General features: G+C 31.5%; 1 long non-coding RNA gene across 2 annotated transcripts in view; it reads left to right on the top strand.

The window, feature by feature from the left end:
* LOC126738685 (uncharacterized) overlaps window positions 1-17,155 on the top strand; it is a 37,674-nt gene extending 20,519 nt beyond the window's left edge. The window contains exons 2-3 of one of the 2 annotated variants that reach the window (XR_007661416.1): window positions 16,248-16,679; window positions 16,740-17,155. This is a non-coding gene — a long non-coding RNA (uncharacterized LOC126738685). Of the gene's footprint in view, window positions 1-15,744; window positions 16,680-16,739 lie in introns of those variants that run through there. The other variant, XR_007661415.1, reaches the window with a different exon arrangement.
* The last annotated feature ends 1,521 nt before the right edge of the window (window positions 17,156-18,676 follow it).

Genomic DNA, 18,676 nt, shown 5'->3' with positions numbered 1-18,676 from the left:
AAAAAAATCTCAATTATAAAAGATGTACAAAGAATTGCTGATATAGAAATGCGACAAATCATTTTAAATGATTTTCATATTTTACCTAGTGGAGGTCACGCAGGTATTAATAGAATGTATAATAACAAAAAAAAGTACTATTTTTGGCCGAATTTACATAATGATGTTAGTTGTTTTGTAAAGCGTTGTGACTCTTGTCAAAGGTTTAAACATTCTAGGCCTAATGTCGAACCGATGTCAATAACTACAACTGCTTCGGCGGTGTTTCAAAAAAATTTTTTAGAACTTGTGGGACCTCTATCGAAAGATATATATATAAAAATAAATATATATTAACATAGCAGTGCGAATTATCAAAATTTGTGATTTTTACATTTTTTCTGTAAAATGTACAGGGAAGGCAATAATTGACCCCCTTAAAATTTACATGGGATTTCCTATGTTCCGATCGGTGACGCACCACCCGGTATGTGGCTTGTTTAAATGTTTGTAAAGATGTTTAAAATAAAGAGAATTTATTATTTTGCCAGGATAACTATTGTTCCGAGCAATTTAAAAAATTATATTGAGTTCCTTTTAAAAAGTTTTTGAAAAAGAGGGATATTAAAAAGACTGTGGAGAAGTGAGTTAAAGGCGGAAAGCTTTTGATTAACTGGATGGTTTGAAAAGAAGGATATAACGTTATCCATAGCAGTTGATTTTCTATAAATTTCAAATTCGAGTTTTATGTTGTTTGTTCTTTTAATTTAGAGGTCTAAAAAAGGTATATTGCCTAATTGTTCCTGTTCGAGAGTGAAATGAACAGAAGGATTGAGAGAGTTTAGAAATGCCTGAAATTCCAGTAAGTCCTCCGTGGAACCAGTGAAAACTGAAAATATATCATCGACGTACCTATACCAACATCTTATATGTAAACGCTATGCCCTGCACTACCATCAAATCCCCATTTACACTGAAGTTTTAGCTGATTACAGGAGAATTTGTTGTCTATATCTGGTATTTTTAAAATACTGTCTATTGTTTTTTGAAGAACTTCCTGCAGATTCACTTCATCAGACACTTCCGTTACTATTATTTGAGAGGGAATATATTAATTTTTCTTTTCCAGTATTGTCCGATAACTTGGAAAACAATTTTTATGTATACCATTAACAACAGATCGTAGAACAGTGTACTTTCTAACAGATAAGTTTAAATCATAATACAACGCTAAAGTTTGTTGCACATTTAGAGTTTTTTCTTGTTCTTGATGTAGTCTGAGCGTTTAAGCGATGTAAGAATAAAGCCACAATCTCCCAATAACAATTATATTTACAAATATCCCAAACAATAACTTTTGAATAAAATAATAATTCGTAATTTATGCAAGTCTTATCGCTTCAAATCGAATCAATATACTATATTCTCTTTTTGTTATCTCGCCCGGCAAAATATATTAAAGAATGTTCCGATTGCCTGAGGCATTCTAAAAACATCCGATCAGGTGAGTCATGCTGTTGAATACTTTACGTTTCAGTGGTAGGTTAGGAAAGTTAGTACGTCATTGAGGATCTATATTATTAAGTTTCAAGGATCTTTTAGTAGCAAAGCACAGTTCTTCTGAACTATGCTCCGAAACTAAGTTTTCTACTCTTCGAATTTTTGTTTTTCTTGAAGCTGCGTCAAAATTTACTTTTGGACGATCCCTTTGGATATTGCTGGTTCCCAGTTGATCAAGGTTACGTCTTGGCTCTGATATAGAAATATTATTTTCCGCTGGTATAGATAAATTACCTTTAAGCCAATTGCCATGCTTTGATTTAAATAATTTAATATTTCTCGAGCAACCTCTCCATAATCTTGCGAGATTTAGGAAAAAAAACATACTTTTCTCCTCCAGAACTTTCTCTATATATTCCGGTGGATATTCTGTTTGCAAAAATTGCATTAATTTTTTATTTTATATTATCTTTGCGTTCACTTTTTTCGCTTGTTATCCATACTTCAAACAAAACTGCGTTTGGTATTAAGATGGCATTATACTTCGATTGGTCACATCCGAATAGAACACCCTGTAGTTATACTTTTATCGCTGTTTACTCGCAAAGTTTAGAGAGAAAAAACCCGCTGACTCTCTACATACCTATCCGACAGGCCCGCTCCCATAGACATCATTATACTTTTTGCGCGTATACGAGCAGGTAGAAATTAAGTAGTCAGGTTAGTCAAAATTCGGAGGAAAATTTCTTGTTTTAAATCGTGATAGTAGGTGTTTATTAGTCTTTCCGCTTTGCAAAAAATAAAAATGACTAGGAAAGATAGGAAAAGGAAATCAGAGAAGGTGAAACACTTGAAAAAGAAAATGAGGAAGCTTCAAAAGCACATGCGAGAATAAGAAACATGTGAAAATAAGTAAATATTTTAAATGAATTTTAAAGTAAATGAATGATTAAGGTATAATGGGACAAATATGTTGGTTATTCTGAGTGGTAATAAAGGAGGATGAGACAAATATTATGCCTTTGGCAGATATTTCTGGCATAGGTTGTCTATTCTGTAGACAATTGCCTCTTAAGTTTTAAGTTGATGTAAATAAATTTTATTATTGTTTTGCATCACAGAGGCTAAACCCAGCATAGTTTCTGACTTATACCCGCCATAGGTCTCATAAAAATTCTAAAAAACAGATAATCCTCAATTAACTACATATGTCTATTTTTTGCAGGCTCTTCTGACTCTGACTCCTCCACATCCTCGTCTAGTGGGAGTTCAAACTCTGATTCACACTCAACACAACACAAATGCAACAAGAAAATCATCCAGAGGATCTTAACCATATTTTGGGCGAACACCCCACTGGAGATAAGACATTTTCCACTGAAATTTCAGAGAAAATTGCAATAAGATGGCAAAGTTATTTAGCACAAGACCTAGATAAGGAAATAAAAACACAATTAATGGAAAAATGGGGTACTCCAGCCAACTGCTAGTACCTAAAAGGACCTGAACTCAATCCTGAGGTACAAGCAATGCTTTCAGCCCCAGAACAGAAGAAGGAATCATTCCTTAGAGATCTGCATGAGATGTTAGGGAAAGGTCTTGCAGCACTTGGCTATTCCCTCCCAAATATTATCCAGGGGAAAGACTCTCTGACTAAAGAACAAAATTCCAATCTCACAAACCTTGTTGAGGCCGGTCAGATTATATATCAAGTGCACAACTCAATATTAAATCATCGTAAATTTCAATTATACTCACACTTTAATAGCAAGGTACAAAAAGTGGCTGCGGCTCAAATTCCAGACAAATTTCTGTTTGGAGAAGATTTCACCGATAAATGCAAAAACTTAAAAACATTTGAAAACACTGTAAAAGAACATCGGCCGGTGACCCAGTCCACTTCAAAAAACTACAAAGGCCCACCAACAAAAACCAGGTGGAAAACATCGCAGAAACCGAAATACTACAAACCGAACAACAAATTCACAACCAGACGATACAACAGGGACAACTGATCCCAGAGAGAAAAGGAGAGGGGGCGGAGGAAATAGAAGTACATCTAGGTGAGGAGTAGGTTGGCAGAATAAAGCATTTTCAGGCAGAATGGAATCAGATTACCCATAATAAAACAATATTAACCTGGGTAAAGGGATATGAAATTCCTTTTGATTCCATACCCCATCAGTGCAAAATTCCAAGAATGCCTAATTTAAATAAATCAGAACTTAAAATTTAGTCTGACAGCATAAGCCATCTATTAAATATAGGAGCAGATAAAATTGTGCCAAAATGTAAAAACCAGTTCTTGTCTAGCTATTTTCTCAGAGAAAAACAAAATGGTGAATATAGATTTATTTTAAATCTCAGAAGCTTAAGCAAATTTATTACTGCCCCTCACTTTAAATTAGAAGATTAAAAAAGACAGAAAATTCCTTAGATTTAATTTTAAAAATAATATTTATGAACTTCAATGTCTTCCCTTTGGGCTATGCATGGCCCCATATGTCTTTACAAAAATGCTAAAACCAGTTTTCTCTCTATTACGAAGCAGAAATTTTTTGTCAGTCGTTTATTTAGATGATACTTTACTGATAAGCAAAAAAGCTCATGAGTATATATAAGACTTGTTTAAAAAGCTAGGTTTTCTAATTAATACAGAAAAAAGTATTTTGCATCCATCACATAAAATAAAATTTCTTGGATTCGTTTTAAACTCATCAAACATGAAAATTTCAATAACCACAAACAAAAGGACACAATAAAAAGCAACATAACAAAACTAGCATCGAAAAGAATAATTAAAATTCGGAAATTCTGTCAGTTCATAGGGACCTTAGTTTCTATCTGTCCTGCTACAAAATATGGCTGGCTATATCTGAAATCATTTGAAAGGGAAACATACTTGGCGTTAAAAACTAATAATGGCGACTATAATAGAAATATGCATTTACCTGTACACTTGAAAAAAGATTTTAAATGGTGGTTAAGAAATATAAATATTATAAACAGGGATATAAAACTTCCTGAATACAGTCTGACAATTTTTTCTGATGCATCGAAATCAGGGTGGGGTGCATATTGTAATGGACATGAAACAAAAGGTTTTTGGCAGCAACTAGAGAAAGGGGAACACATCAACGCCTTGGAAATGAGGGCAGCATGTTATGCATTAAAAACTTTTGCAAAAAATATGGAAAGTTGTCACATATTATTAAAAATTGACAATAAAACTGCCATATCAGTCATTAACAAAATGGGCAGTATAAAGTACAAAAAATTAAATTCAATTACAAGAGAAATATGGCAATGGTGTGAAGGGAAAAATACATTTGTATTTGCTAGCTACATAAATACTGTAGAAAATGTAATAGCAGACAAAAATTCGCGACATAAAAATGTAGACACCGAATATTCTCTCGACCATTAAGTTTTTTTAAAACTAACTCAAAAGATAGGAACTCCAAAATTAGATCTCTTTGCATCATATTTAAATAAAAAGTTTAAAAATTTCGTTTCTTGGCTTCCTGACCCAGAATCTCTAGCGGTCGACGCCTTTACCATCCACTGGAGAAATCAAAATGCATATATTTTTCCTCCTTTCTTTCTGATGCCAAAAGTCCTTAATAAAATAGAATCAGATCATGCAAAGTGCATTGTAGTTTATCCGATATGGAAAGCACAGCCTTGGTATCCAAAATTAAAATCCATGATTTCCTCTGATATTCTGATTTCTACCACCCCATCCTAAATTACTCATATCCCTATCCGATGTGGCCGCACCTTACCCTGGGTGTCGCAATATTATCAGGCTAGCATACATTGAAAGGAAAATTCCGGAAGACGCTATTGACATCATGATGGCTTCCTGGAGTCAGAGTACGTTAAAACAATATAACTCAACCTATGTTAAGTGGTGGAACTTTTGCAATGGTAACGTAAATCATGTTTTGAAGCCAGTTAGGGAAAAAATACTTTTATTCTTAAAAGCAGAGTTCAGTAAAGCCGCACAATATTCAACCTTTAATACGCATAAATCAGCCCTAAATTTAATTTGCGACAACAGTAATTGTGAAATTGTAGGAAGATTTATGAAGGGTGTTTTTAAACTTCGCCCCTCTTTCCCTCGATATAAGGAAACTTGGGAACTTGGTTTATCCAGAACCTGTAATAAACTACATAAACACACTCTTTCCATTTGAAAATCTTTCACTGGAATCCTTGACAATTAAAATGATGTTGCTTTTAGCATTGTGTTCTGCACAACGTGTACAAACCTTTTCCAAGATTAGACTATCAAATATTCAAGTTTCTGACATTGGTATGGTAATAGAAATTTCGGACATTATAAAAACATCTGGGCCAAAGAACCGCCAACCCTAATTGAATTTTCCTTATTTTTAAAAATAATTCAGGACTCTGCACAGCTTCTACAATTCGGCATTACATAAACCATACAAAAAGCTTAAGAAATAATGAGGATATTCTCATTTTAACAATTAAAAAGCCACACAGACTAGCTACGACACAGACACTAAGTAGATGGATTAAAAAAGGCCTTAAAATATGCGCTGTAGATACACAAAAATTTAAAGCGAGGCATGCTTCTACGTCAAGAGCTCTTAGGGTTGGCACCCCTATCAATTCTATTAGAGAAGCTGCGGGCTGGTCAGAAAAGACTGAAACATTCAATATATTTTATAACAGACCCATAGAAAATATTCAATGTTTCGCAAATTACATCACTGAGTTAATTAACCAAAAATAAAATAGACTTAGTTTTAAGTAGTTGTTTTTCTCGTTTTGTTTGTTCTCATGCATTGTTGTATACATTTACGTAATAATTATTAGTTTATATCTAAATTGATATAACAATACTATACTATATTTATGTTTAATAATATTATACTATATGCCCTTTATGTAATTAGGTATATAAGTAAGCATTAATTAAAGAGCGTTAAATTATAAGTAAAATTATAAGCGTTAACATTATAATATTATACTTACGCATTTAACGAGTTTTCTTAGAACTAGGAGAAGTATTTGCATATAAGATTGCCAATCAATATATTCTAAACATCTACAGGGTGTTCTATTCGGATGTGACCAATCGAAGTATAATTAAGGATTAAACGACTTACCTGTAAGGAAGTTCAATATGAATTATACGAGATTGGTCACATCCGAATAGACGCCCTCCCTAGGAAATGAATAATAATGTATAACACATTTTATACAGAAGCATAATCCCAACCCTGGCGATCTTAGGGGAGTCTCCAAAAGTATAATGATGTCTATGGGAGCGGGCCGGTCGGAGAGGTATGTAGTGAGTCAGCGGGTTTTTTCTCTCTAAACTTTGCGAGTAAACAGCGTTAAAAGTATAACTACAGGGTGTTTGTTCTATTCGGATGTGACTACTCTCGTAAAAATTCGGATTGAACTTCCTTACAGGTAAGTCGTTTAATCCTTAATCATCTTAGAAAAAAATTAATTACTCAAAAAGTGCATATTAGTAGCGGAAATTGAAAATTATTTTATAATATACACATATGAGGGACCACCCGTACATATACAGGGTGTTCCGTTGATCATGTTACAAACTTCTAGGGAGTAGAAGATAGAAAACGTCAAAAGAAAAACAAAAGTTCATATAAACATGGGTCCGGAAAAGCTTCCTCAGGGAGCTAGAGCTCCTTGAAAATTACCTTTAAAAACTAGTTTTTTTTTAATAGCTCCGGATCTACTTTAGCTACCGCAACCAATTTGGGGAGGTAAATTATTGTTAGTACGTTTATTCTTTTGAACCTACTAAATAAAAAAAAAATTTACCAGGGGCTTCAGAATCAGGGGAGTATTTGGTAAATTTAGGCCCATTTCTTTAAGACTTTAATTTCTGCCCGTTTGGGCATTAGATTATGATGTTCCTATGCTTTTTACATAAAAAAGGTGCTCTTAGTAAAACTCGGTAAATAGTAAATATCACCGTTTTTGTGAAAATTGACGAAAAGCAAGTTATGAGATACAAAAATTAATTACCTTTTATTATTAATAAACAATTTAAAAAAAAATCTGGCGTAAATTAAAAATAAATGTTTAAAAAAAGTTAAGGTAGCCACTTTATTAAATTGGTACTCAAATTAATTAACTGTCACTTTAATTACCTTGAGGCATAAAATGTTTAAATGATTTTAAGTGTAATAAAAAACCAACAAATTAACAATTTTAGAAACGTAAACAAATTTTATAATTTTTAATAAGATTGGTATTACAAAAATAAACTTAAAATATTAATTGCTCAAAATGCCGGCCGCCACGATCGATACATTTATTGTATCTACGCACCATATTAAGGCTGACGTGGTTAAAAATATCAGGCATGGTTTGGATTAGCAGCTGCGGAAATTCTGGCCACCAGGTCTTCTTCTGACTCGACTGGAGTTTCATATACGAGACTTTTCATATGCCCCCAAAGAAAAAATTTAAGGGTGTCAAATCTGGTGAGCGCGCTGGCCAGGTGACAGGGCCTCCGCGGCCAATCCAGCGCCTTCCAAAATTTTCATTTATAAACTCGTGGACAATAAGTGAAAAATGAGCTGGCGCTCCATCGTGTTGTAGCCATAAGTTCTGTCGTATATTTAGGGGCAGATCATCTAATAGTTCTGGCAGTACATTTCTTAAAAAAATTAAATAAATATTTCCCGTTAAACGAGGAGACAACATAATTGTACCAATTAAGCGTTCTCCAACAATGCCGGCCAACATATTGACCGAAAACTTATGTTGATAGCTCCTAAAATGAATACCATAAGGGTTTTCCTCACTCCACACATGATTATTTTTAAAATTAAAAATGCCGTCTTTAGTAAATAAAGCCTCGTCAGTAAAAAGGACATATTTCGGAAATTGAGGTTCTTCTGTACACCGGTCAAGAAACCACTGGCAAAAATTCACGCTGGGCATAAAATCATTGGGTCCTAATTATTGCACCTTTTGCAGGTGGTAGGGCCGAAAAAGCTGTTCATTAACAACGTTCCATACCCTAACATGATTTACATGCATCGCATCAGCTACTGCTCGAGTACTTACTGATGGGTTATCTTCAAATCGCTGAGGCACTTCTTCCTCAAAATCCGGGATTCGGATGTTCCTTTGCGTGCCATTATCTTGGCGTTTTATTTTAACGGAGCCAGTCTCCTTGAGCCGTTGATTGACCCTTTCAAAAAGTGTATGAGCTGGGATTCGCCTTTCGTGAAACCGCTCTTCATATAGTCGAGAACCAGCTCTACCATTACATCGAACTTCCCCATAAATCAAAAGCATATCGACGTATTCAGCAAAAGTGTAAACTTCCATTACTTAACCGAAATAAAAAGGGAATTAATATCATGTAAAAAATACTGACAGTGACAAATTAAAAAAATGCTGACAGTGGCAATGCATTAGCATTATTATTAAAATAATTAATTCAGGTGCTGTATCTTAGTTTGGTTTTAGTCAATTTCCACAAAAACGGTGAGATTTAACGACTTTTACTAAGAGCACCTTTTTTATGTAAAAAGCATAGGAACATCATAATCTAATGCCCAAACGGGCAGAAATTAAAGTCTTAAAGAAATGGGCCTAAATTTACCAAATACCCCCCTGATTCTGAAGCCCCTGGTAAATATTTTTTTTATTTAGTAGGTTCAAAAGAATAAACGTACTAACAATAATTTACCTCCCAAAATTGGTTGCGATAGCTAAAGTAGTTCCAGAGCTATTAAAAAAACTAGTTTTTAAAGGTTATTTTCAAAGAGCTCTAGCTCCCTGAGGAAGCTTTTCCGGACCCGTGTTTATATGAACTTTTGTTTTTCTTTTGACGTTTTCTATCTGCCCTAGAAGTTTGTAACATGATCAACGGAACACCCTGTATACAAAATATCTTCGATATGTTTTTTTACTTTTTTTGAAAACCTTACTTAAAAATTGGATAACCATATTAAATTATTTTTTTTCTTTACTATATTTGTTGTTCAATTATTTTTAGGGTATTAGTTTTAGAAAAAAACATCTTTTTCTCTTTTTGTCACACTTACCTCTAGTTGTAATATCCATAGTAAAATTAACTTCTCACTACTACTTTCAACGAAATAAATGCTACTAAATAAACATATAAACTGAACAGAAATACTTACTGATAACGCAAAAATTTGTTTTGCCAAATGTTAAGATCACTTTGTTTGAATGTTGCGCATTTTTGGTACATTTTTGCTTTGTTTTTATGAAGTACGATCCTTTTAGTAATATAATAACATATTTGGCTTATTCTGATTGGTACTTGTATTTTGAGATTTTTGTCCATGGACCGCAACACTGTGCGGCGGGCCTATTTGCGTTCCGAGTTAGAATAGGAAAAGCGGTTTTAGCTTAGAACATTGAAAGGCTAGAATTAGTAAACAACAACTTTGTTTGAGTCCAACATGTGCACAGGGACAAGAGGGGTGTTTTGTTTACAAACATATTTGCCGATTCTCTGTTGTCAAGTCGACGCAAATTTCCAACGGAGGAAATTTTAGCTATATTGCATCAGAGATGTTGCAAGCAAACAAACCTGTCCATAGTTCCACGGCATGCTATTTCTAGCCTTTCAATGTTCTAAGGGTTTTAGAGAAGGATAGAGGATGTCTGGCCAAAATTGTAAACGCGTCGTGTTCGTCTCGTGACGTCATGAGTTATTTTATTAATGAATTATTAGTATAATGGGGACAATTTTGAACGGGTTTTTTGGATAAATAACTAGGATAAATAAAATGGATATAAATATTAATAAATATATATTTGAAATATACAGAGGGTATTGATAGTACGGAACATTTATGAGGATAATAATAGTATAGAAATAGAATTATACGGGGGGTTTTAAGGTTGAGGGCATAAATAAGGAAAATATTATTTATAATTATAGTAATCGTATTATACAGGGTGTTTTAAGGTTTAAGGACATTTACAAGAAAGATAATATTTATAATAATAATTAAACCAGCATAAAGGTTAGGACAAGGTATAAATATCTGGAAAACAAATAACAGTAATAATAGTTTTATTTTAGTTAAGGTTCTTTTAGTAGGGTTGCTAAATTGGTAATTTTTATTATTAGTTTACCAATTTAGAAAAAAAGACATTGGTGCGGTGTCAAAAAAGGTGTATTTTTTGTATTTTTTTACTATGTTACTGATATCACGGCTTTTATAGCTTCTATTCAATAAGTTGATAAATTTTTTTATTCGTTTTTTTTCCTTTAATTTTTTTTTATTTTATTATAATTGCCTTTTAAAATAAAAATACAAAAAAAAAACAAGAAACAAATCTCTTTTTCCTATCCTAATACATTGCTTTTTCTGGGACTTGATCTTTCTCTTTAGATTGTGATACTCGTATGAATAGTGGAAAAATTTGTCATAAAGCTTTTTTACTATTTTTTAAGTTGTCTTTAAGCAAAAAAAAAATTTTGAATTCAGAGCTAATTTTGAAAAAATGCTCATTTTGACCCGGATTTTGTTCAAAAATCGAAAAATGCAAAGAAATAGGTTTTCCGTTCGTTTTAGAGTCAAATCGGTAATTATCTTTTTTAAAGGTACTCTGAAGTAGTACAGGATAGAAAAATAAAAAATTTAAATTTTGCCATAGGGGCTCGTGATAATTTAATATTTATGTTTTAAAGTTTTCTCCGATTCTATGATAGCTATAGAACGGATTCGTTTTGACATACAGATACCTCGAAATATTCCTGAGAACTTTTGTTTAAAACAAAAAGTTATCAGACATACAGTTAATTTAGAAAAAATAAAAATCATTTTTTCGACCAAAAAAAATGTTTTTTTTCTTGGTTTGTTTTAGTGAAAATTGCCAGTTTAAGGCTAACTTTAAAATTTGTCAATAATCATAAAAAAAAATACCGTGGGAAAATACAGTTTTCTTTTGTTTTTCCCACATTTTTACTAATATCTCGGCTTCTATAGCTTCGATTCAATTCGTTAATAGTTTCTTTTATTACTAATTCTTTTCCTGTTATTTCTTTTCATATTTTATTACAATTGCTTTTCAAAATAATAAAAATCGATATAAAAACCCGGTTGTCTTATCCCAATACCCTAATAAATGGGACCCTCTTTTCCCTTTATCTTGTGGCACGTATATATCGTGGAAAATTTACTTATTAAACTTTTCTACTAAGTTTTGAATGGCCTTTAAGGTAAAAAAAGAAGTTTTGAATTTGAAGCATAATTTGAAAACGCAAATAAAATTACTTTAAAAACAGCGATTATCTGCATACTTTGGTGAATACGCCATAACGTTCACTAGTACGAGAGTGAATTAATTGATCAGTCTGTTTCAGCATATAAATTAATTATTAAATACATTATATACTAAAAATATTAATTGACATTAATATTTTTAGCATATTTTCTTTTTCTTGGATGGCCTTTTCAATAGAAAGGTTTACTTTACTTACACTCATGAGACATAAACTTTTTTGCTCTTGGTTTAACCAGGCTTCTTAGGGCAGAGCCTATTCTTGTCACTAAAAATGTAGGAAATAGAGAAAATAATATTGTCATTTGCCAATAACGACCTTTATTCTCCTTAATGTTTTTGGCTCTAATGCATCATAACATACAATCATAATTTTTAATAAAGATATTACGTGTGTGTCTATATTATGTGTTATGCTTTTATACATGTTGTCCTTATCTTAATACAAAAATTTATATATGTACATATAACTTCTGCCTATTTTATGTGAACTATACAATTGTTAGTTAAATAATGTATAAAACTAATTAACTTAATAATGTTACAAAAATATTTATTACGTGTCAAACCTGCATACAACTGAACTTTGTTGTGACTATTTTTTATATGCTCATATGAAAAACTTAATTTTAACCTCTGCATTTTTTTCTTTCACATCCTCCCAACTTTTTGCAGCAAAATGAATTTTGGCTCTGCTGTTGGTGCAAAATTGAAATCATGTCCCTTACTTGAATTTGACACCGGCTCACCTTCTACCAAATCATTGACAGTTTCTCTGTTTGAAGTACCATGCTTCAAAGAAGTAGACGAACTTGTATTGGGTATAGATAAGTTTGGACTAAGCAATTCTGTATTTACCTTGAAAAAAATCAAGCTTCGAAATGAATAAAGATAAGTTGGAAGTATAGACCTACCTAGGCTTTTGACAATTTCTTTAATTTCTCTTTGGTTAACCACTTTGCATGTGGAAAAATAGTGAGGCCATTCATTGTATTTTTGTCAACAATTACATACCAATGCATGGACTGAAGGTTTTTTATCCATTTGCCTACAAGGAACAAAATTTATAGAATACCTCACTTAGGTATTAAAAAAAAATGAAAGATTTAGTAAAAATACCTTAGTATTCCTTAGAAGAGATATTCATTTTTTTTTCCAGGGGCTCTTTTAGAAATTTAAAGAAATTACAGGTCCGTTTTTCGCTATGATGCTTTCAATCTGGTGCAAAACACATAACGTTTGTTGGTGTACTCCACTAAAATCACAAAAACAAAATCAAATATAACAATCAAAACATTATGCCAAAACCTTAAAATGTATGTATTTTCTTAAATTTCAGGATTATTCACTAAAAATTGGTAATTATGAAACTGAATTTAAAAAAAAAATTTGTATGTGTAATTATGATACTTACAATTTACTTTCATATGGAAAAATAGTGAGGCCATTCATTGTATTTTGGTCAACAATTACATACCAATGCATGGACTGAAGGTCTTTTATCCATTTGCCTACAAGGAACAAAATTTATAGAATACCTCACTTAGGTATTAAAAAAAATGAAAGATTTAGTAAAAATACCTTAGTATTCCTTAGCAGAGATATTCATTTTTCTTTTTCCAGGGGCTCTTTTGGAAATTTAAAGAAATTACAAGTCCGTTTTTCGCTATGATGCTTTCAATCTGGTGCAAAACACATAACCTTTGTTGGTGTACTCCACTAAAATCACAAAAACAAAATCAAATATAACAATCAAAACATTATGCCAAAACCTTAAAATGTATGTATTTTCTTAAACTTCAGGATTATTTACTAAAAATTGGTAATTATGAAACTGAATTAAAAAAAAAATTTGTATGTGTAATTGTGATACTTACATTTTACTTTCATATAGAAAAGTAAGAAAGATGTGGAGACTTAAAAATATCTTCCAACATTTGTTTGGATTTTGGCATATATGTATAAACACCAATTAATTTATGTATTAAGGTAATTTATATGGATTTTGGGAACTCCCGTTACCGGTGGCGTTTATGCTCGTGGGCACGAACTTAAAAATATTCTTGGACTGCCAATTCAATGAAAAGTAAATGACCACTACTAGGGGGCCGCCATTTTGCGTGATTGTGTCCTTTCGATGTTGGTCACTCTGACAAATTTTAATTGTGCCAACTGTAGGGAAACCAAACAATTAAAGTTTTTGAGAGGTTATGTTTACAAAAATACAAAATAAAAAGTTACATATAGGTAAGAATTTAAGATAGTTGCGTTAGATCTGTGATTTTTCTGGTAATACCATGAAAATCATGATATTTATTTAAATTTTTGCTTGTATTTACTTAACAAATTCAGTTAAAAACACTTATGTTCTTTCTATTTTTACTTTCCTTCCATGTACAGTGTTTTCACATCCACATTAATAGGTATAACCATATATAAAAATCAAAATATAGATGATTTTATGAAGGTTTGTAATTATAAAGGGTTTATATAGAAAAAATATATTATTCTGTCAACAACTCAATATATTATTCTATTATAAACAACACAGAGGGACAATTCACAATAATTCGGTTTTAAGAAACTGAACCAAATACCTTTAAATAAAGATGGTGCTACTTATTCACGTATTAAATAAGGAGAAAGATACACGCCTGTTCCAGACGATATACCTAAGCGTCGTTTATAAATCGTCAAAAACTAGGCAATCCGCTATACTCACACGTCAAATGTCAACTTCATTACCGTTATTTAATAAATTTTTTGTTGGCAACACTAAAAATTTTCAGAGTGACCAACATCAAAAGGACACAACCACTATAAAAATGGCGGCCACCATGCAGTGGTCATTTTTGGGTATCGTGGCCATATGCATTAGCAGTCCAGGGCTGGGATTCTAAAATCACGACTCGATCTCGATACGATCACGACTTCGAATTCGATCGCGACCCAGTCGCGACGACAAGGGTGATTCTAAATTTCAATCGTCGGCTAAACTCGTTTTATTCGATTTGATTTAGGTTTCTTGGGATATATTTGTTATTTTCCCTAATATTTGACAGATGGAAGCGTCAATTGTTTTTGATAAACACAAGAGTTTTCATTTATTTTGTTAATTTTTTCGCCTTCGTGTTTTTTTAATTAAATATATGCCTATATTATTTCTTTAAAATAAAAAATTGTCGTTTAAAACCATCACTATCCATTGGAAAATCATAATTGAATTCATGGAAAATCACAAAAACTTGTTGTGTTCATCCACTTTTGGTATGTTTAAACGTTTCAACATGGCAACATGTGTGCAATCAATAGGACCTAGAACACCAGGGAAATTGGATCTCTCTATAAATGTTAATTTAATAATTTCTCTAATCTCTTATATTTGAAAAATTAATGAATCGGCCAGCAAGGTGATTGTCAATAATTTCAGTAATTTTATGGATCCAATGACTTGTAGTAGTTTCGCTAATTTCAAATTTAAAATCTTGTCCAATGCTTCTTTGGTAATATATGTGGCATAAAATCTTGATATATGTGCTAAAACTGCCCATTCAATGGTAACTCTATTTCCTCTGCCTCTATTATTAACAGAAGGTTGTGGAAAATAGGGTCGAATTAAATCTATTAGTTGTTGTGTTTAAGAAAGCTTCTTGATATATTAATGAAAACCTGGTATCATAGATAATATATATAATAACTAAAAATGCCTGGTATGACTATCGGTAAACAATAAATTAAACAAATACGTTTAACAAAGGATGCTGCTACATTATGCACGTATTAAAAAAGGAAGAAGCTATATCGTCTGGTGTATACGATATATCCAAGCGTGTCGTCGACAAATCGTTAAAAACTAGGCAATCCGCAAGACACTCACGACTGAATATTTTATTTAGAATCAGTCATATCGAGTAATCGCGCCGAGTCGTGATTTTAGAATCCCAGTGCAGGGCTGGAATGCCAGCGTGGGTAGACGCCACTAAAAAGCACCCGATTCCCGGCGGTGATCGTGTATGTTCGGAGAAAAATTCGGTCGTTTGACGTGAATGACAAGAATAACGACACGAATGTTCCCGCGTTTGTTAGTTGTTTACTTACGTAAAAAAGCTCCAACTAATTTGATCAATTATTGCGATTATACTGAATTTGTTTCTTTGTGAAATATTGACCATATTGTTGCTTATAGTGTTTTAAAATAATACCTGAAAAGCTGTATCAATTCCAATTTAGCGATTTTAGCTGTAAAGATGGACGGCCCTACTCAAAACTATCAGAATCAGGACCAAATTATCAACAAAAATTTGTGCCACTTATGCAGTAAAATGTTTTCTTCCATTTCAGCATTGAACAAACATATTAAAGTTATTCATAAGCAGCAGCTCCCAGATAACCCAAAGTCACACATTTCTTGTCCCTAATGCAAAGAGACTAAGTATTCTTGCGAGACTTATTAAAGACTTGAAGCTCATTTACAGGTTAAGTCATGATATCAAAATAGAGTCCTCAACTTTCCATTTTTCCAGTGAAGAAACATTTGAGGAATGGTTAAGAGAGCATAGAATAAGCACAAACTATGCACTTGTTCGCACAAGGAAAATTGAAGACAAGATTAAAAAAGTATATTGTTGCAATCGAAGTGATCTTAGAGGTAATTTGTAGCAATTTCAATTGTTCATTATGGTATGTGAGCAAAGGAAGGGAAGCGATTCTGTTTTAGGTGAACTCCTCGGGCAATGTTCTTTCAATAATATTGAAGCTAGCCATAGTCTAGAAGTTGAAACATTTGTTAATGAAAAGACAACTAAAAATCAACAAGTAGCAGTACAACGATTGAACAAGCAATCAACAAGAGAAATTGAAAGTGTATCAAACTTTTTAAGATCTTTAAATGATGAAACTTATGATAAGTAAGTTATCTTTTTATAAAATTATATAAAATATATTAACATATACCTGTAAATGTCTAGGTGCATGAGACAACTGACATCAATGATGGAACAGATAAATAATACAAATACACAAGTAAACGAAAAATGGACAAACAGGTTTATTTTCCATCAAAGAAGAAGAAGGAGCAGTAAATAAAAATAATTAAATGTATATTTTTTCTATTTATCAGTATTTTTTTTTATATAATAGTAGGTATATTTTTATAGGTTTAACTATATATGTATGTATATGTGTATTATAATTTTTTATGTAAGTTTTAGGCAAATATTTGAAGTAAATATTTTAAGTTTCTTGCAGTTTCTTCTTATGAGTATTAATCGAAACTGCGAATTGTAAATTAGTATTTTAGCATAAAATAATTAAGTTTCTTTTCAAATCAGTCATAAACATGTCTTTGCAGCATTTATAAAATAAAAATTGTTAATATATGATACATTTATATAACAGTATAACTAATTAAATCCGTTGTGTTTTCACTTACCAAAATTACCTCTCTCCCTAGGTATAAAAGTTATTTAAAAAAATAGGTACTTATTTCAAAAAGATTAATAACATTTATATATTTAAGATTAAAATTAAAGTACGATACTACAATATTTTATAAATTATGTTTTCCATTTATTTATTTTTTTCTAAATATACAATACCCTATTGTTTAAGTTGGGCTTTTCCTTTTGATATGTCCACATATAGAGAACTTAAAAAAATAATAGTTATTTGTATAACGAAAGGGAGCAAAGTGCATAATTTCCTTAAGTGGGTGAAGTTTGATCCAGCAAAAGCATCCACAGTGGGGAAATGACACTGCTCCTACAGTGCATAATTTTCTACTTTCATTCTTATTAATAAGCACAATTTAATGTAAACATTAATTTCATAAAAAATAATAAGCAAGATATAGTCAAATAAAAAAATTCAATTATGCAGGGAAATAAAATTAAAAATTAGATTAAAAGGTAGTAGAAAAATAAATTTTTCAAATAACACTTCCTCAAAAATAAACTATAGTAATTTTAAATAATATCCAAAATCAAATAAATCAATGTCCGCCCAAAGAAATTTTTCAAAATATTTATTAAAAAAAAAATAATTCAATTTCCATTCCATTGGATCATTCAACCAAACTGCATTTTTTTGATACTTATATTAGGGTATTATGTATAAGATTAATAATTCAATTTTCTTGTTTGCATCCTTTATTTATATTTAATTTATTTAAAGAATCAATAATTATTATTATTCCAGAAACGCTTTTTTTTAATTTTAATTCAATTATTATTCCATTAATTATTATTTACATTAATTATTCTTATTGCCAGAAACCGTTGCTTCTAGCAGCAAACATTGCTCTTTTGTTGGTTGCCCGCCATTCACATATTTAAATATCCGAATGGGACAGTCGGAGATAGCCGAATGATGACGGGAATCGGGTGCTTTTTAGTGGCGGTTTAAGGATGTTATTTTAAATTTATGACTTTTTTCTAAAAAGTTCCCTTTCAATACTGGGAGTAGTGTTTTAATAAATTTGCGGCAAGCAATTCTAGGTTTCTGGTAAGAAAATCTGATTTTATTTATTACTATTATGTTTTTGTATTGTCAATCTTTAGTCTTTAATAAAATCAAATTCAGTTGATTTCAATGAAGAAGTTTCACTTTTCAAGTATTTAATTATTAACTTTATTATAAATACGTATTACAAAATGTTCTCATTTTCTATTCACCAATTAAAAATTGATTGAAATTTTCCTGACCTTGATGTAAGAGTATGTATATTTTAAATGTTTCTGAGAAACAGTAATAAAAGATTTTTTTAATTTCCTTTAGTTCATATTACAAGAAAAACATGGAGAGGGATATGCAATGTAAATATTATTAAGACTTTGAGCTATAGAATTTCTTCTGATCAGTTCTCCACAAATTTTAATAATGCTGATACCCCTGGCTTTACCCTACA

The sequence above is a fragment of the Anthonomus grandis genome, chromosome 7 (assembly GCF_022605725.1).
Source record: "Anthonomus grandis grandis chromosome 7, icAntGran1.3, whole genome shotgun sequence".
Lineage (NCBI taxonomy): Eukaryota > Metazoa > Arthropoda > Insecta > Coleoptera > Curculionidae > Anthonomus > Anthonomus grandis.
The sequence above is the reverse complement of the archived record's forward strand: the minus strand, read 5'-3'. Positions and strand labels throughout refer to the sequence as shown.